Source organism: Mauremys mutica, chromosome 15, assembly GCF_020497125.1.
Source record: "Mauremys mutica isolate MM-2020 ecotype Southern chromosome 15, ASM2049712v1, whole genome shotgun sequence".
Taxonomy (NCBI): domain Eukaryota; kingdom Metazoa; phylum Chordata; order Testudines; family Geoemydidae; genus Mauremys; species Mauremys mutica.
Window position 1 is genome coordinate 33,415,971 of NC_059086.1, and position 19,716 is coordinate 33,435,686.

A 19,716-nucleotide genomic window follows, 5' to 3' on the forward strand; every position below is an offset into this window, starting at 1 on the left:
TTAAAAATTGGTGCCTGGCTTCTAATTTGAATGTCTCTGGCTTCAGCTGGCAGCAGTTGGTTCTTGTTCTGACTTTCATGGCGAGATTAACGAGCACTTTGGGACTCGTTATTTTCTTCTCTACCGTAATCAAATCACCTCTCAATCTTCTTCCACGGTGAAATGAGATTGAGCCCCTGAAATGTCTCACTTCAAGCCACATTCTCGAGCTCTCACATGATTTTTATGGCTCTTTTATGCCCCCCCTCCAATATTTCACCGTCCTTTTTACAACACGGACCCCAGAACTGTACAGAGTGTTCCAGTCGCAGTCTCACCAGTGCTGCGGGGAGCCAGAGATGCAGCAGCTACCGGTGGCTGCTGTGTACTCATCCGGGGGGAGATACGGGCTAGATGGGCCCATGGGCGGCTGGGGATAGGGAGGGGAGACACTGGGCTGGGGGAGCCCATTAAGTAGGGAGGGAGGATTCCTCGAAAACAGGCGCAAAACTGGGAGCAAAGTTCCTTCTGAATAAAGCGGGATAACTGGACACACAGCGTATGATGGGCCCCATGGGGGATGTGGCTGAGTTTCTGATTCGCAGTGTGACCTGATGAGACTCAGGGAGCTACAGCTGCCGATATAGCACCAAATCCAACCTGCTCGTCTGGTAAGAACCAAGCAACCTCATGGACCTGGTGGTAGCAGGTGAGGGGCCTGGCTCGGCATCCCTGCTTCCAACCCCACACCCAGCCGGACCCTCAGGTGGCCTCGCCCTGGTGGGATGCTCAGAACCAAGCTCTGCCCTGGGCCCAGCAGAGGGGACACCTGGCCGGGTAGTGGGGACAGAGTCAGTGGAGGTTCCCTAGTCGGGGGAGTAGCAGCCGCTGGAGATTTGGGGCCGAGGGAGGGGGGATCCCTGATCCCAGGGGGAGCTGCAGAGCGGGGGGGGGGGGGGAGGAAATGCTGCCTCCACTCTGGGAACGCACAGAGGAGTCAGGACCCAGGGGCTGCTGAGCCAGCACCATCCCCAGTACTGAATTCACTTCCCATGAGCCTGGACAACTGTATGCTCCTGGGGAAATTCTCCACACAGTATTTGAAAATTCTGCAAATTTAATTTGTCAAAAATAACACAATATAATCATGCCAGTATTGATTATTTTGGTCATTTATTTCAAAATACCTGTCAGCGAGTATGCTTGTAACAATACAGTACAGACCCCCCCGCCCCCCAAATTCTGGTAATTTAAGGAAAAAAAATAGTTTCCTCACTAGGCATATTACCACAGAACTTTGAGTAATTCATTTAAATTACATGACTCTATTTCCTGCACCTGTCAGAAGCAGTGCAAAGGCTTGGGGGAGTAACGGAGGAGCTGAGGGAGAGGGAAGGAGCCTGGGAGTGAACCTGGAAGGTGTTGGGTGTGGGTGGGAGAAGGTTTTTTTTGCACGGGGGGCGGGGATTGTTAGGAGCTAGGAAGCCTCCCCCATGCAGACCCTGGCTGACCTTAAGTCTCTCCCATTCAGTCAGGCACATCAGCCCCAGTCCCCGCAACCCCCGTCCCCATGGGTCCCTACATCCTCCTCCGCTGTCCCCATGGGTCCCTGCAGTCCCCATCCCCAGACTCAACACTGTCACCCCACTAGCTCCTGAGCCCCAGTCAGTGACCCCCCAGCACCCCTGGGTGCCCCACTCTGCCCTAACCGGGCTCTGTGGGCAGGTGCTGTGATGAACTTCTGCTCCTGGGGGATTCTGCAGCACGGGGCAGGCAGAGAATTTTTTTTCCCCACAGAAAATACATTGTGCCCCAGAAGTGCTGCAGTTCCACCTCTGCCCACCACAGGCCGCTGTGGCGCCAGAACAGCGGGCTGTATTCATGCTGCTGGGTGCTCTGGCGCCACAGCGGCTCCTGGTGGGAAGAAGGCAGAACTGCAGCACTTCCCGGGCAGAATGTATTTTATGCGGTAAAAAAACAAAATTATGCCGGATGGATGAATTATGCGCATTCTAGGGTTGCCAACCCTCCAGGATTCTCCTGGATTTTCCAGGTATTATAGATTAATCTTTAATTTAAGATTATGTCATGTGGTGAAATCTCCAGAAATACATCCCAACCAAAATTGGCATCCCTAGGGCATCTGCAGATGTGCAGAATTGCCCCAGGAGTAACAGACTGTGGATGCAGTGAGGTGTCTGTTACCCCTGGCGCTGCCACTGGGGCTGGGTGCTAAGGGCAGGTTACACACACACAGGGAGGGATTTGTGTCTCCCCATCTCACTCCTGTTTGTGTGTGAACGCAGAGCTCCCCGCGCCCGGACCCTCCATCTCCGTCAGCCCCAATGGGGTGATCGCCCCAGGGGGAGCCGTCACCATCCGCTGTCAGTGTCAGTGCGAGGCCTGGAGGTTATTTCTGTATAAAGATGGAATTGAAATCTGGGAACTGGATGATGCTGGGAACGGGTTGAATTCACCATCCTCAGCGCCAGACGGGAAGATGCAGGGAACTATAGCTGCCGATCTCGCTCTATATCGGAGCCGCCCAACTGGTCGGATCCCAGTGATTAAGTGCAGATTATTGTAGGACGTGAGAGGTCCAGCTTGGCATCCCCACTCCCGACCCTACAGCCTGCCAGATGCACACAGGGTCTCTGGGCTGATGGGACGTTCAGAGCCAGGCTCTACCCTGAGCTCTGGGCCCAGCAGAGGGGACACGCAGCCGAGGATCAGGGACAGAGTCACTGGGAGGTTCCCCAGACACTGGCGATTGGGGGATGGGTGTGTGTGTGTCCCTGCCCTAGGGGACCTTGGGGTGTCTGTCGCTTAACCTGCCTGTGCCTCCATTTCCTCTTGTACGAATGGGGGATAATCATCGTTGCTGCACCTTGTGGCTGGTTAGATAGTCAGGACTTGGCTTTAGGGTGGGGGCTTTTTCTCACTGTATCTGTGCAGCACCCAGCACCTCTGACTCCCAGCCCTCTCCCAATCTAACCACTAGACCCCACTCCCTTACCAGGGCCAGGGATAGAACCCAGGCATCCTGGCTCTCTGACTGGGGTCGGGGGGGGGGGAGGGAGCCCATTAAGTAGATAGATGGGTGCTCTGGATTTAGATCCTCAGGCAGTTTCGGGTATAGCTCCCAGGAATCTCTGGGATCTCGGAGAGGTTCCTCTGACTGGGTTTTCTCCCAGGAGCCCCGTCTCTGGGACCGTGCGGTGAGGATGGGGGCACAGTGATTGTGCTGGGATCTGTCTCACGGCCTGTCTCCTTCTCACTGCACAGCTCAGCTACCCCAACCCCTCCCTGTCCCTGAACTGCAGCGGAGGGGTCACCCAGGGTGGAGCCATTACCGTCCAGTGTCGGGGTCCATACCAGAACATGAGGTTCCTTCTGTACAAAGGTTGGGGATGCTTCTGAGTTCCCCATCCACAGTGTGAGCCGGGGAGACTCAGGGAGCTACAGCTGCAGATATAGCACCCGCCCATCTGGGCAGAGCCCAGCGACCCCATGGAGGGGGTGGTTCCAGGTGAGGGGCTTGGCTCAGCAGCCCTGCTCGCAGCCCAACTCCAAGCCAGCCTCTGGGTGGGGGTCTGTGCTGTTGGGACGCTCAGAGCCAGGCTCTGCCCTGAGCCCTGGCCCAGCAGAGGGGACGCCTGGCTGGGGAGCGGGGACGGAGTCACTGGGGGGTCCCCAGCCAGCCAGGGAGGAGCAGCAGAGCAGGGGGTATTTCCCAGGGGGCTACTCCCCCAGGCGGCCCCCATTCACACACATACACAGAAGAGTCACCGTCCCAGCTACATAAATCCCCACCCCCCCACACACAGGAAAGACTCTGATGATCGATGCTGAGTCATGGAGGGGAGGGGAGGGATCTCTGAGTCGCTGTTTCAGCCCCTCCCCTCACCACTGAGAGATGTTGGTTCTATTCCCGCAGGGGGAATCGACCCGACCCAGCCTGGAGCGGCCCCGGCTCCCACCCGCCCGGGCAGCCCAGGGCCAGGTACTGAGGCAAAGAGGAGTCTATTGAGTCACAGATTAAGGGGCAGCTTCCCAAAATGGTTGCTCAGGGAGAGGGACGGAGGCTGTTCTCAGGGGCAGTGACTCCCCCCACAATGGATTTGGAAGGAGAGTGAAGGCTCCTGCTTCACACACAAATACATCTCTAATGGGGCAGCGGGGCCCACCAGTGGCCAAGGTGGGGGGCAGGGGACCGAGGACTGGGACTGGGGCTCCCTGCAAAGCAGCCAGGGGCAGCCAGCATGGGAGGCGGGATACCGGGCTAGATGGGCCCGTTGGCTGGAGATGGTGCGGCCAGGCCTGACTGGTGCCATTGCACCGTATGGGGGGGACTGGAAATGGCCAGGCTGGATCAGACAGCGCCCCCTAGTGCTGCGCTGAGGTAGCGAGGCCAGGCCCAACTGCCAGGGGAGCGCGCCCCCTATTGAGCCCCCCACCCTGCAGCCCAGTGCCCCCTGGTGCTAAGAATCCCCCAAATCTTGCTGGCTCTCACCCCACTTGATTCCTCAGGGTCTCCCAACATCCTCCCCATAGAATTTTCTGATACCTGTGCCCTGCGGGTGGGAGGGGATGGGGAGAGGAAGAGACCAGATGCTCCCGGCACTCACGGCCTGCTGCTGTTTCCCATCATTGGCAGGGTGAGTGCGGCAGCCGCCATCCTCCTCCTCCTGGCCTTCCTCTGCTACAGAAGAACCCGAGGAAGTGAGTGCCCTGCCCAGCGAGGGAAGGGATAAACCTGCCGCTAAGCAGGGTGGGATGGGGTCACTACTTGGATGAGGGACTGTGCCTTCTATGAGGAGATCACTGGATCTGTGGATGAGGGGAAAGGAGTGGACGTGTTTGTCACGGAGTGTGGTGGAGTCAGGCCCTGCACCCCCGGGCTCCCTGCCGATTCACCAGGACTCTCAGCCAGCCAGTGAAGCAGAAGGTTTATTTAGACGACAGGAACACAGTCCAACACAGGTCTTGCAGGCACAGATAACCGGATCCCCCCAGTAGGTCCATCTTGGGGCCTCCCAGCCCCCCTCGGGGATCAGAGCCCGATCTCCCTGCCTCCCCTCTGTTCTCCAGCCAACTCCAATCTGCCAGTCCCCTCTGGCCCCTCCTCTCTCCTCAGCCTCTTTCCTTTGTGTCTGCCCTGGCCAGAGGTGTCATCTCCCCTCCCCCAGGCCCAGCTCAGCTCACAGTTTGAATTCCTGCATCTCACCTAAACCTCTGGCTCTCCCCTCCCCCACACAGACAGTCTGTGCTTCCTACTCCATTACACCTCTCCCCCCTTCGAGACTGAACTGAGCGGGGTCACTCCAGCCAGTGACCCGGGGAAGTTCGGACCCACCTACAACCTTATGCCGCCTGTGCCCTTTCCCCACCCCAGTACCCCTGGGGTGTACGCTGGGCCGGGGTCTTCCCCCCATGTTCCAGTCTGGGGGGCTGTGATTCGGGCTCTCTCGGTTCAGAGCCCCCCTTCTGACCCTGGCCCCCCTCTGGACAGGCTCCTCGGGGCGGGGCCCGGGCCTTCCAGCCATCTTCCCCCTGTCCCGGGCCTTCCTCCCCCTCTGGCAGAAGTCACAGGAGCGGCAGTGCTGCCGGACATGGGCAAAGACCCCAGGCCAGTAATAGTTTTGTAGCAGCCTCTGCTGGGTACGCCAGGCTCCCTGGTGCCCTGAGGGGGGAATGTCATGGGCCTGGCACAGCAGCTGGTGGCGATACTCCTGGGGTACCACCAGCTGCCTCCTGATCCCCCCTGACTCCATCTTCCCTGGGGGAGCCCATTCTCGGTACAGGAGCCCCTTCTCCCACAGGAACCTTTTCCGGCCACCTCGTCCCATGGTCTGTCCCCCCCCGAGGCTGGCCAGGTCCCCTATCCTCCGCAAGGAGGGGTCTCCCCGCATTGCGGCCTGGTACTCAACCGCTGGGGCAGGGGCGGAGATCTGCTCTCTCTCCCCGGCTGGGTCTGGGGCCACAGCCTCTCTGAGCCCTGTCCCTGGGGGTTTCCTCCCCACCAGGTCAGGGTCCGGTGCCCCGGGAAGAGTACCTTCCCCGGTGTCAGGGTGCAGAGCCCTGCGCCGACTCTGACTACGGTTCACGGCCAGGGCACCCCGGGTGTTGCTGGGCCAGTCCTCGAGGTCCCCCCCCATTAACACCTCCGTGGGCAACTGTGGGTGCACCCCCACGTCCTTAAGGCCCTCCTTGTCCCCCCACTTTAGGTGCACCCTCGCCACAGGCACCCTGAATGGGGTCCCGATCACACCCCTCAGGTTCAGGTAGGTGTTGGGCACCATCCGATCTAGGCCCACCACCTCGGGCCGGGCCAGCGTCACCTCTGCGCCCGTATCCCAGTACCCAGTGGCCTCCTTCCCGTCTACCTCCAGGGGAACAAGGCACTCCCTCCGGAGGGGTAGTCCCGTGTCCACCCTGTAAACCCAAAACTCAGGGTTGGGAGCATCCAGCCCCTTGGAGGGGACAGCCCGGGGCCCCCCTCCCTCCTTCGCAGGGGGTACGCGGCCAGCCCCCCTTCCCTGCGAACACTGCCCCTCATCCGGCTGGGTCTCTACCAAGTTGACCCGGTGTGGGGTTGGTCTGCTCAGTTTGTCCCAGAGCTTGGGGCACTGGGCCCGTATGTGGCCCGGTTGGCCACATTGATAGCAGCCCATGTCTCGCGGGTCCCCTCGAGTGGGACGGCTGGACCTGACGCCAGATGTTTCCCTTTGGTGGGGGTCCTCCCTCGGCCCCTTCTGGGAGGTCTCCTGGTGAATCTCCCTCTGCGTCGAGGCAGACCTGCTACTTCGAGACGCCTCCCTATTATCCCCTGCCCGACTGTCCATGTATTGGTCGGCCAGCTGGCCTGCATGCTGCGGGTTCTCCGGCTTTTGGTCCATCAACCACAGCTTCAGGTCGGATGGGCACTGCTCATACAGGTGCTCCAGTACGAATAGGTCAAGCAGGTCCTCTCTAGTTTGGGCCCCAGCCGTCCACTTGCGGGCATATCCCTGCGCCCGGTTGACCAGTTGTAGGTAGGTGACCTCCTGGGTCTTATGTTGACTCCGGAACCTCTTCCGGTACATCTCCGGGGTCAGCCCAAACTCACGGAGCAGGGCCTCTTTGAACAGGTTGTAGTCCCCCGCCTCTGCCCCTCTCATTCGGCTGTACACCTCCACGGCGGTGGAGTCCAGTAAGGGGGTGAGGCACTGGATCCTGTCTGCAGGGTCAACCTTGTGCAGCGCGCAGGCATTCTCAAAGGCCGTCAGGAAGGTATCTATGTCCTCCCGCTCCTTACGCCGGGCCAGGAAGTTCTTATCGAAGCTCTTTGTAGGCTTGGGCCCCCCCTCACTCCCCGCAGCCGGGGCCTCCCTGCTTTTCAGCTGGGCCAGGTCCAGCTCATGTTTGCGTTGTTTCTCCTTCTCCCTCTCCTCGTATTCGCGATGCTTCTCCTTCTCCCTTTCCTCGTATTCGCGTTGCTTCTCCTTCTCCCTTTCCTCATATTCGCGTTGCTTCTCCCTGTCCTCAAATTCACGCTGCTTCTGCCGGTCCTCCATCTCCATCAGTTTGATCTCTCTCTCCAAGTCCAGCCGCCTGAGTTCCACGGAGGCCGAGCGTCGCCGGGATGACTCCCGGCTGGCCGGGGGGGGTCACGGTGCCCCCCGTAGCTGGGCTCCTCCTCCCGCTCCCCCTAGGCCTAGGGGTGGGGGGTCTCGAGGAGCCCTCAGCGGCTGGCTGACCACTCCCAGCGGGGACAGACACTGGTGCCTGCGCTGCATCGGCCTGGCTGCTTCCCGCAGAGACAGGGATCGGTTCATTGATGCGGTCTCTCTCCTCCAGCCGGGCAATCAGCTGGGCCTTGGTGAGCTTCCCACTGCGCAGCCCCCTCTGCTTGCACAGCTCCACCAGGTCGCACTTGCGCTTCTGGGAATACATCTTCCTGCTGGTTGCTCGTAGGCCGGGGTGCTCGCCGCTCCCCACGGGTTCCAGGGGGACCCCTAGTGTGCCAGTCCTTGAGGTCACCACCTCTCTGCCAGGGTCGAGCAGCAGCCTCCTCCGCCCTGGGGACCGCTCGCTGTGATCCCCCGGGGGACTCTGTTACTGCAAAGTCCTTCTCTCTGGCCACACTGCCCCAGGGGTGAATCGCCCCTTCGTTTTACTGCTCCCCAGTCACTTACGGCAGGAAGCGCTGTCCATGGGGTGCAGTCATCCCACCGCTACCACCAGTTGTCATGGAGTGTGGGGGAGTCAGGCCCTGCACCCCCGGGCTCCCTGCCGATTCACCAGGACTCTCAGCCAGCCAGTAAAGCAGAAGGTTTATTTAGACAACAGGAACACAGTCCAACACAGGTCTTGCAGGCACAGATAACAGGATCCCCCCAGTAGGTCCATCTTGGAGCCTCCCAGCCCCCCTCGGGGATCAGAGCCCGGTCTCCCTGCCTCCCCTCTGTTCTCCAGCCAACTCCAATCTGCCAGTCCCCTCCAGCCCCTCCTCTCTCCTCAACCTCTTTCCTTTGTGTCTGCCCTGGCCAGAGGTGTCATCTCCCCTCCCCCAGGCCCAGCTCAGCTCACAGTTTGAATTCCTGCATCTCACCTAAACCTCTGGCTCTCCCCTCCCCAACACAGACAGTCTGTGCTTCCTACTCCATTACAGTGTTATTCCTTGACTTTAGCAAAGCGTTTGATACGGTCTCCCACAGTATCCTTGCCGGCAAGTTAAAGAAGTTTGGGCTGGATGAATGGACTATAAGGTGGATAGAAAGCTGGCTAGATCGTCGGGCTCAACGGGTCGTGATCAACGGCTCCATGTCTAGTTGGCAGCTGGTTTCAAGCGGAGTGCCCCAAGGGTCGGCCCTGGGGCCATTTTTGTTCAATATCTTCATTAATGATCTGGAGGATGTCGTAGACTGCACCCTCAGCAAGTTTGCAGATGACACTAAACTGGGAGGAGTGGTAGATACGTTGGAGGGTAGGGATAGGATACAGAGGGACCTAGACAAATTGGAGGATTGGGCCAAAAGAAACCTGATGAGGTTCAACAAGGACAAGTGCAGAGTCCTGCACTTAGGACGGAAGAATCCCATGCACTGCTACAGACTAGGGACCGAGTGGCTAGGCAGCAGTTCTGCAGAAAAGGACCTAGGGGTTACAGTGGATGAGAAGCTGGATATGAGTCGACAGTGTGCCTTTGTTGCTGTCATGGTCTCACCCTCACTTGAAACTGGGGGGTTTCAAGTTGAGGACCAGCATGTATCCCCCCACCCTAAAATCCTAGGGTAGGTCCCCTTTTTGCTGCCACCACCCAGTCGAATACGTGGGCCGGGACACCCCTGTTTTCCCCCCTCCTCTTTCCAAAGACGTTCCCTGGGGAAACACAGATCAACTCACAGAGGGAGAAACCTCCCCCCTCCCCTCTCTGCCCGGAGATAAGCTTGTCTCACCACCGAGAGAGAGTTTCTTAGCCCCCTCCCCCTGTATCCACAGTAGAAGGGATTTAATCAAATCTTTACAGAAAGAATTTATTAAAAGAAAACAAGAAAATACAGAATCTCTATGAGTCCAAGCTGGACACTCATAGGGTATAACCTTGCTAAGTTCTGGAGAGAATCCTCTCTCCTTCTCAGTACAAACAATACAGGCAGAATTAAGAATAATCAATAACAAACACACAGAATTGCAAACATAGGATTATTAGATGAGGACACAAAGTACCTTTCTAATACTCACTATCTTGACTAGAAGAAATTAGTTCAGAAAGATGGAAACTTGCAGAAGACTTGATTAAACATCTGGACCCTTGTAACTCCAAACGGCTAAGAACAGCACACAAAAAACAGAGAGAAAAAGTTCCCTCCTAGGAATTTTAAATTCTCTTCCCTGATTGGTCCTCAGGTCAGGTGTTCACCAGGTACTATGTGTTAACCCTTTACAGGTGGAAACTTAACCCTTAACTAACTATTTATGGCAGTTGCCAAGAAGGCTAATGGCATTTTGGGCTGTATAAGTGGGGGCATTGCCAGCAGATTGAGGGACGTGATCATTCCCCTCTATTCGACATTGGTGAGGCCTCATCTGGATACTGTGTCCAATTTTGGGTTCCACATTACAAGAAAGATGTGGAAAAATTGGAAAGAGCCCAGCGGAGGACAACAAAAATGATCAGGGGGCTGGAGCACATGACTTATGAGGAGAGGCTGAGGGAACTGGGATTGTTTAGTGTGCAGAAGAGAAGGATGAGGGGGGGACTTGATAGCTGCTTTCAACTACCTGAAGGGGGGCTCCAAAGAGGATGGATCTAGACTGTTCTCAGTGGGGGCAGATGACAGAACAAGGAGTAACGGTCTCAGGTTGCAGTGGGGGAGGTTTAGGTTGGATATTAGGAAACACTATTTCATTGGCGGGGGGGTGTGAAGCACTGGACTGGGTTCCCTAGGGAGGTGGTGGAATCTCCTTCCTTAGAGGTTTTTAAGGTCAGGCTTGACAAAGCCCTGGCTGGGATGATTTAGTTGGGGTTGGTCCTGCTTTGAGCAGGAGATTGGACTAGAACCTCCTGAGGTCCCTGCCAACCCTGATATTCTATGAAAGACAAGGAACAGGGGGCCTCCACAGCTGATGCTGTTACATGTGAAATCCCTCTACACACAACTGTCCCACCCCAGAGGTGGCCGCATCTCAGCACTGAGCAAGGGGTCCCTGTATAACGAGCCGCCAGCACTGTGCCTCTCAGGTAACTGGGATGCCAGGGGAGCCACCGGCCTGTGGATCAGGTTTGTTATAATGAGTCACTAGCGAGGGAGGATTGGGGACAGGAAAAGCCCCTCGAGTTAATCTGCCCCTCCCCCCGGTGCATGCTGTGGTGTTGCACTGCCCCCTGCTGGTCCGACCCGCCCCAGCAGGGATCCAGGCTCAGCACCAGCAGCAGAGGGGACCCCCCAGACCCCCATCCCTGCTGCCCTGTGTTGGGTGAGTGGCCGGGTGCTGGGACCGGGGATCCCGATCGGCTCATGGGGGATTCTGGTTTGTTTCCCTCTGCAGGAAAAGGAGCCGCACCGAGACCGAGCAGGTAGGAACCCGGCTCCTCCCCCTCCCAATCGATCTGCCGGGGTCACAGGGCTCCTGGGTTGTGTCCCAGCTTGGGGAGGGGAGTGGGGTCTAGTGGTTAGAGCAGGAGGGCTGGAAGTCAGGACACCTGGCTTCTCCCCCTGGTCTGGGGTCTGCCCCACACTGACAGGGTTATGCAGCAGCTGAGGGGGCCCCTTTTCTCTTCCTCCTCTCCAACCCTCTAGATACTCTTGCCCCCCACATTCCCAGCCCCCCAGTGGGGGATGGGACTCAGGACAGGGGGTAGAATGGGGGGCTATGGGGCCCAATGCGTGAACATGGGGGATGAAGGGCAAATGAGCTGGGAAGACAGAGCTGGGACATTTGCCGTGGGGGGGCAGTTTCTCTTGAGCTCTGGCCCCATGTTCTGGCCCCCGCCCCTTTCTGGGGGGCTGATTGCCCCCACCACCACCCCTGGTGTCTCTTTCACAGCACCCTGAGGTCGGAGAGGGAAGCTCGGCTCAGCTGCCAGCCCCTGTGAGCTCTGCCCCGGGCCCTGAGCTGCGCAGACCCACGGCCCCGGGGATGGGCTGGGGAAGGGACACGGAGCCTTTCACCTCCAGGGGGCTGGCTCTGATCTGTGCCCTTTTCTCTAAGCACCAGACCCCACCCAAAACCAGACACCCACCTCCCCAGTCACTAGACCCCCTCCCCTCCCAGAGCCGGGGTATATTACAAGGTAGCCGCCAGGGTATCAGGTTTATGGTGAGAATCACTGGAAGTACCAGAAACAGGAAGCAAGCGCCGGCTCTGGGCAAACTTCCCCTTTCACGGATTTATCAGCTGCTCCTTTAACAACCCAGGATCTAAATTTACCCCTACATCCATCCCCTCACAGGTGCCAGAAACCACAACCCCTCCCAGCCCCCGTGGCATCTCTGTCCTGTCTCTGTGCCAGATTGCTCAGCTAAGAACCGCGTCAGTGACGATACCAGAGAAGGAGGTTAGCCAGGCCTCTCCACACACTGGGCCCAGCTGGCTCAGGAAGGAATTGCTGCCCCACTCCATGTGGGGCTGGGAGGTGATGGGTGGGTGGGGCTGGGCACCTGCACGAGGGGATGTGGTTTCCTGGGCGAGGCAGGGATCTGGCTTTGCTTTGACCACTGTAGATTTGGGCTGGAGATTGCAGAGAAACCATCTGATGTGGAAGAAAGGGGCCGAGCGCATCACGGGCTTCCTGGGGCTGCAGCTCCCGGCGCAGTTCCTCATTCCCCTCGCACTCAGACCTCAGGCTCCATGGAGCTGGGCACCGGGGTGTAAGAGGCAGCGCTGAGGGGCCCCTCCCTACCCGTGTCATGGCGCCTGCTCTCACCATCCTCTTCCTCGGTGAGTATCGGAGACAGCTAGGGTGTGTGCCCTTGGGGGGGCGGATCTGAGACCAGAGCGTGTGTCCATGGGGGCGGGAGGATCTGAGGCAAGCATGTAGGATCTAGTTGCCCTGGGATCTGGTCACTAACGAGCCGTCTCCTCTCCAGGCTGCTGGCTGGCCGGGCACAGCGGGGTGTGGGGAGGTGAGTATCAGTCTGTGCCGAGGTGGGTAACATCAAGGACGGGGGAGGGGATGCATGGGGTGGGGAAAAGAGGAACTGAGCCCTGGACCTTCCCCAAAACTCAACCCAAACTCCCCCTGTGAGCTCAGAGCCGGCCCTGTTCTTCTGTGCCCCCAACACACCGATGGTGTAGCTAGAAGCTGAATCTGGCTTCCGGGGTCTGATGAAGCAGACGGGAACTGTCCCCCTGGTTCAATATCCTGGCCCCCACAGGCTGTGAGGATCGGGGGTTGGGGCAGCCTGTGGATTTATTTCAGCTCATACAAACACTAACAGGGCCCGTCTCTGGGCTCTAGATCCCCCGTTCCCAAGGCCTGGAGAAAGCTGGGTCTTGCGCGTCTCCTGCTGGTCACAGACTCTATTTCCAACCCCGGGGTGGGGGGCAGAGCTGCAGGGGGCCACTGGTCAGGCTCCCTGGCTGGCCTCAGATGGGGCTGGGGGCGGGGGGGCAGGTGATCTCTCATGCAGCTGGGTCCTGAGCTACGTCTGGGTGAACCCCCTGCCCCCGAGCCCCATGGGCAGGCAGTGCCAACCCTGGTAGGGGACAGACTCCTAGAGAGGCCGAATGATGGATGGACAGAAATGGGGTGGGAGGAGTGGTGGTGGGGGGAGGGGAGGCTGTGTCTCCCCTGTTTAACTCCTGTCTCCTGTTGAAAGCAGGGCGTGAATTTCTCAAACCCACCATCTCGGTGACCCCCAGCAGGGTGGTGGCGCTCGGGGGAAACGTCACCATCCGCTGTGCGGGTTGGTACCCGGGCATGGAGTTCTTTCTGCGTAAAGCTGGACGCCCGAACCCGCAGATGCGGACGGTGCCTCATGGGCCCGTGGCTGAATTTCCCATCTCCCATGTCGGCCGGGGAGGTGGAGGGAATTATACCTGCAACTATCAACCCATAACGGATCGGAATCACTGGTCGAATCTCAGTGACCTCGTCGAGATCATTGTAGCAGGTGAAGGGACTGGCTCAGTGTCCCGGCTCCCAGCCCCACCCCCAGCCAGATCCTCAGGGGGTCTCTGCACAGACGGGACACTCAGAGCCAGGCTCTGCCCTGATCCCTGGGCCCAGCAGAGGGAACGCCTGGCCGGGGATCAGGGATGGAGTCACTGGGGGTTTCCCAGCCAGGGGGGAGCAGCAGCCACTGGAGATTTGGGACAGAGGAAGGGGGGTTCCCTGTGTCACGGAGTCCCCGGGTGATGCTCTGGACCTGCTCCCCACCAAGCCAGGCAGGACTTTGGGGAGCCTCCTCCCTTGGAGCAGACTTGTTCAGGGCAAGAAGCTCACACGGCTTCTCCTCCTGGGTCTCTCCTTGGAGCATTCAGCATCCTCTGCCCCTCCGTGCGCTTCCCACAGCGAGCCCGCCCCAGCGGGGTCCTGGGGAAGCCACTGGGTCCTGCACCCCCACTTTGCAGTCAGACGTTTATTTGATGACAGGAACAGGGTCTAAAACAGAGCTTGTTGGTACAGAGAACCGGACCCCTCGGCCGGGTCCATTCTGGGGGGCAGTGAGCCAGACCCCCACGTCTGCACTTCACTCCTCGTCCCCAGCCAGCTCCAGACTAACACCCCCCTCCAGCTCCTGCTCCTCTGCTCAGCCCCTTCCCCGGGCCAGGAGGCCACCTGACCTCTTTGGCTTTGGCTACACTTGCATTTCAAAGCGCTGCCGCGGCAGCGCTGCCACGGCAGCGCTTTGAAGCGCTAAGTGTAATCAAAGCACCAGCGCTGGGAGAAAACTCTCCCAGCGCTGTCCGTACTCCACTTCCCTGTGGGGAATAACGGACAGCGCTGGGAGCGCGGCTCCCAGCGCTGGGGCTTTGACTACACTGGCGCTTTGTAGCGCCGCAATTTGCAGCGCTGCAGAGGGTGTGTTTTCACACCCTGCTGCAGCGCTGCAAATTTGTAAGTGTAGCCAAGCCCTTTGTCTCCAACACCTTTGGTTGGTACCTTTGCACAGGAGGGGCCCAGGCCATCAGTTGCTAGGAGACAGTGTCAGGCATTTAGGTGCACTGGCCCCTTCCTCTGCAGCAATCACACACCCTGATCCACCACCTAGATATTAAGAACTGCATAGGAGACGCTGAGGCACCAACACAGTATTCAGAGCAAACATTATGAACATTCCCAGTTCGTCACACCCTGCCCCCAGGGGAGCTGCAGAGCAGGGGAGGCCTTTCCCAGGCAACACATCAGTTAGGGAGTGATGGGTGGAGCTGAAGGTTTTAAACCTCAGTGTATAGTAGAGACTTGCACAGTCCCCTACAAGTCAGTGGTGGTGCTGTGCACAGAACCCAGGAGTCCTGGCCCCCATCCTCCCTGCTCTCCCCACTAGACCCCACTCCCCTCCCAGAGGTGGAGAGAGAACCCAGGAGTCCTGGCTCCCAGCCCTCCCAGCAGAGAAGCCAGGGAGTGAATGGCCCCTGGAGACTGGCCTGGCCTGGCACCCGCCGGGGAGCAGAGCTCTGGGCCCCAGGGGCTGGGGTGGCTCCGTGTCTCATGCTGTTAGCCCAGGGCTGAGGGGAAACTCTGGCGTCTGTGGAAAGGGATCCAGGAGCCCATCCCCAGGGCCACTGGGTCTGACCCACCACTGAGGCCGCGTGGTGAGGACGGGCCCCAGGACTGGGTGAAGGGCTGTGTCTCACGGCCTGTCTGCTTCCCACTGCAGAGCCCAGCTACCCCAAACCCAGCATCTCCCTGAGACCCAGCTGGGGGGTCTCCCTGGGGGGAGCCGTGACTGTCCGGTGTCGGGGGCAGCACCAGGGCATGCGGTTCGTGCTGAATAAAGAGGGACGTCATTTCCCACCTGTGGATTCGGACGGGTTTGAGGCCGAGTTTTCCAGCACCAACATGCGCCAGGAGTATGGCGGGAGCTACAGCTGCTCCTATCACAGCCGATCGGAGCCGTTTGCCGTGTCGTACCCCAGCGACCCCGTGGAGCTGGTGGTGAGAGGTGAGGGGCCTGGCTCGGCGTCCCCATTTCCAGCCTCAGGCCCAGCTGGACCCTCACAGCTGGACCCTCGGTGCCAACTGGCCACTGAAAGTCAAGCTCTGCCCTAGGCCCAGCAGAGGGGACACCCGGCCAGGGAGCAGGGACGGAGTCACTGGGGGGTTCCCCAGCCAGTGGGGAGCAGCAGCCACTGGAGACTCGGGACAGGGAGGCTACTTTAACGCTGCCCCTTGTGCGTAGGGACCGGGAGTCGCTATTTAATCCCATGATCCCAACCCCTCTGTTCTCCAGGCTCTGACTGGGGCTGAATGAGGCAGGGGCTGCAGGAGAAGTGGTGGCTTGGTGGACACGGCGCTGGGCTGGGACCCAGGAGATCTGGCCCAGCTCCTGGCACGGCCACAGACTAAGTGTGACGGGAGCACGTCACAGTTTTTAAAAGTGTCCTTCCTTACGGGGGGCCTCAATCTTGGGGGATCTCATGCCAAGTGCTCACAAACCGAGACTCCCACAATCAGTGGAGACCTCTTCAAACACTGGCCACAATAGTGCTGGATCCCCCATGTTGGGGGAGCATTTAGGGCTCCCGCCATCATCAGGGCCCTCTTTGGCCTAGTACTGCATAAACACAGAGTGAAGAGACAGTCCCAGCCTCTGGGAGCTCACTAAGGAAAGTGAATCTGTCCATGCCTCAGTTTCCCCCTATGTAGAATGGGGATAAAGACCCCTTCTGCCGCCTGGGGGGCTGACTCCCTTCCTGTGTGGAGCTCAGGTCCTGCAGTTCCAGGCACTAGATACCAGCCCGTGAGTCACTCTGTGTCCAGGGCAGGCTGGATGCAGGGAACGAGGCAGAGGCCAGACATGGGCATACGAGGATCCCAAGCACTAGGGAGCCACGGCTCAGTGTCTGTGGGGCTGGGAGCCCAGCTCGCAGGGCTGGGATTCTGGGTGGGGAACTCTGAGATTGGGAATAGAATCTCTGCCTGGGGGCCCCTGTATCTGCTCATGGCTGGGGCCGGCCGGGGAGGCTGCGGCTGGGTGGGTGCCTGGGTCTGGCTCTCACAGCCTGTCTCCTGTGCGCAGATCCCAGCTTACCCAGACCCAACATCTCCCTGAGCCCCACTGGGGTCACCGCCCCAGGGGCAGACGTCACCATCCGGTGTCAGGGGCAGCACCGGGACGTGAGGTTCTTCCTGCACAAGGCTGGAGACCTGAACCTGGAGCAACACATGGACCCTGCTGGGGCCGGGGCCGAGTTCCGCATCCCCAGCGTGGGCCGGCAGCACGGAGGGAGCTACAGCTGCAGCTACCGGCCCCGGTCAGAGCCCTTCGTCTCCTCGCAGCCCAGCGACCCCGTGGAGCTGGTGGTAGCAGGTGAGGGGCCCAGCTCGGCGTCCCCGCTCCCAGCCCCACACCCAGCCCCACACCCAGCCGGACCCTCATGGGGGCTCGGTGCCAATGGGACACTCAGAGCCAGGCTCTAGCCTGAGCCTCGGCCCCATCAGTGGTGACACCCGGCTGGGGAGTGGAGACGGAGTCACTGGGGGGTTCCCTAGCTGGAGGCAGCAGCAGCAGCTGGAGATTTGGGGCTGTGGGGCTATTCCTGGCCCCTGGGGCAGCTGCAAAGAAGGGGGCTTTTCTCAGGGGGATGCTCCCCTTCCCGGGTTGCTCCCTTTCTGGGGATCCAGACAGGGAGCTGGGGTGGTTCCCTGTTCTGGGGGGTTAAGACCCTGAGGCTCTGATTGTTGCCATCCCCTGGCCCAGTCCTGGGGTGTCGGGTGTCTTGGGGGCAGTTTGTCCACCTGGGAGCCCCCTTAACCAGGGGAGCTGTGGCTCAGCCCCCCCAGGGATGCAGGATGCAGCATTACCTGAGGGAGTTTGGCCCCGGGGAGTCCCCAGAGCTGCAGCGCTTGGGAGACCCCCAGACGGGGGCCAGGCCAGACCTGCCGGATGTGGGGGTTGGGGGCTCCACTCCCGGGGCAGCGCCAGCTGCTGATCTGTCTGTCTGAACCACCAAGTAACTCTCCCCTTCCCCCCGCAACAGCCCCCCCGCAGTGCCTTGATTTCACCCACGCCAACATCGCCCGCCTGGTGCTGAGCACCGTGGTCCTGCTCATCCTGGGGCTGATCCTGGCCGAGGCCTATTACAGCCGCCTGAGGGGGGGCCCCTAGGTGAGGTGACCCCCCCCCTTTCTGTGTCCCTTGCTCCCCCCAGGTGCTGGGCCCAGGGTGACACGGGCCCCTCTGACCCACCGTCTCTCTGCACCCCCAGGAGCCTCGATCCGGCCGTACGAGAAGCGAATCTCCCTGGGGAATGAGCCGCTTCCCCTTGAGGGGCTGAGATGCCGGCACAACCCCCTCTGCCCCCAAACACCCCAGCCTTGGAGAATCCCCCCCAAAACAGCTCCCGACCAGACAGCAGAACCCCAGGATTGAAACCCCAATGCAGCAAGCACCAGCCACTGTGGTACCAGCTAGAGGAGAAGCCCCAGCACTGGGCACCTTGAGCTCCCCATGGAGCAGCCCCTGGAGAGCACCAGGGTCCTAACTGCTGGCCCAGCTGGGCTGGTCTGTGCCCAGGGCTGCCAGAGGGGAGCAGGGCTGTAGCAGGGCCGGCATCAGGAGGGCACCGCCTGTGTCTGTGGGGAGCCCGTGTTACCTGCACCACCTGCTCTGCCTGCTCCCTTTCCTTAGGGCTGGGCACTTGGCATTTCACAGCCACGGTCACCCACCCGCCTGCCCCTTCGCGGCCAGCTCCTGCCTGGGGGTCCCCATCGAGTCTAAACCCCCAGTTACAGCCTCCCCCTCAGACAACCGCATCGTCCCCCGTCCATCCCGGGCCGCACTGGGCAGGGTGCGCTGGGCCCTAGCGCTTTCCCAACAGTCGGCTGGGTCGTTAAATCCCCCAGGACCACCAGGGCTCATCGCCCAGCCTAAAGCTGGGTCCCCCCCGCATCCTGCAGAATCCCAGCCCCCCAACCCCTCTTTCTCCCTACACCTCCCCCGCCCTGTATTTCTATTGTATAACCCCTAGATCTTCCTGCTCCCCTGCCCCCAAATCTCCCCACCCAGGGGGCGGCTGTGATACCGGAGTCTCCAAATGTCCCCTCGTGGGGGGTTCAGCCGACGACGGTGAGTGAGAAGTTCAGGCAGCGTCGTGAGAACCTGGACGAACGAACGTTGGGGGGAAAGTTGGTGAGGCAGAAAGACGGGATTAGTCCAACCCGAGCGGCCGCCGGACAGACCCCACGGGCCGGGCTGGGGCCCGCCTGGGACACGGGAGAAGTCGGGGAGCAGAAATCCGTGTGGAAGCAGAAAATAAGAGAAAAAGGAGGATCTAGGGATGAATGTTTTTAGATCATTTTGTGTTTGTGGAAAAGGTAACTTTGACGCTAGCCACACGAGAGTTGTAAGAGATGCTGCTCTCGCCTGGCTGCTTTTGCCTCACTTTTAGTTGATAGGAATGGACTGACTGAGGCAGAAACCTTGAGATAAGGTAGTGTCTGAGGGGGGTGTCACGGACTCACAGATCGTGCCCACTCATGGCCCCTTGCGGTCCGTGGGGGGTGCCCCTTCCAGTGCGACAGCCCTTCTCGGGGGGCCACTCTCTCTCGGGGTCAGGCCCCTCCACTTCCCAGAGCTGCACCTCTCTGAGCCTTAGCACGTCTGTCTCTGCCATGGGCCCCCTCAAGGAGTCGACGCGCTCTGGACCCCCCGGGCCTCCAGCCCCCGAAAGGGGTTGATGCAACCCTGTTCTCTAGCCTGGAGCGACTCTCAGCCAGCGTAAAACAGGAGGGTTTATTGAGTGTCTGAACCCAGCACAGGAAACTCTCAGGGCCTCAGGCCTGGCCTCCCTCAGCCCAGCACATCCCAGGCTCCCTGCATCCAGGTGGGCTCTGCCTGCTCCCCGAGCCCCCCTGCTTCCCAGCTGGGCCTCCGATATCTCCGGCCCCAAGCCCCCCCTCTGTCCATTGTCTTCTCTCCAGGTAAACAGGCTCGTAAAGAGGGTGGCCTGGGTCTCCTCTCCTCTCAGCCCTCCTCTGGCCCCTCTGGCTGGAACCGGCTGGTCAGGTCACCGGGGTCCTCTCTCTGCAGCCCATTGTCCTCCCACTGGCCAGAACCAGCCAGCCAGACTCCTGAGCTGGGT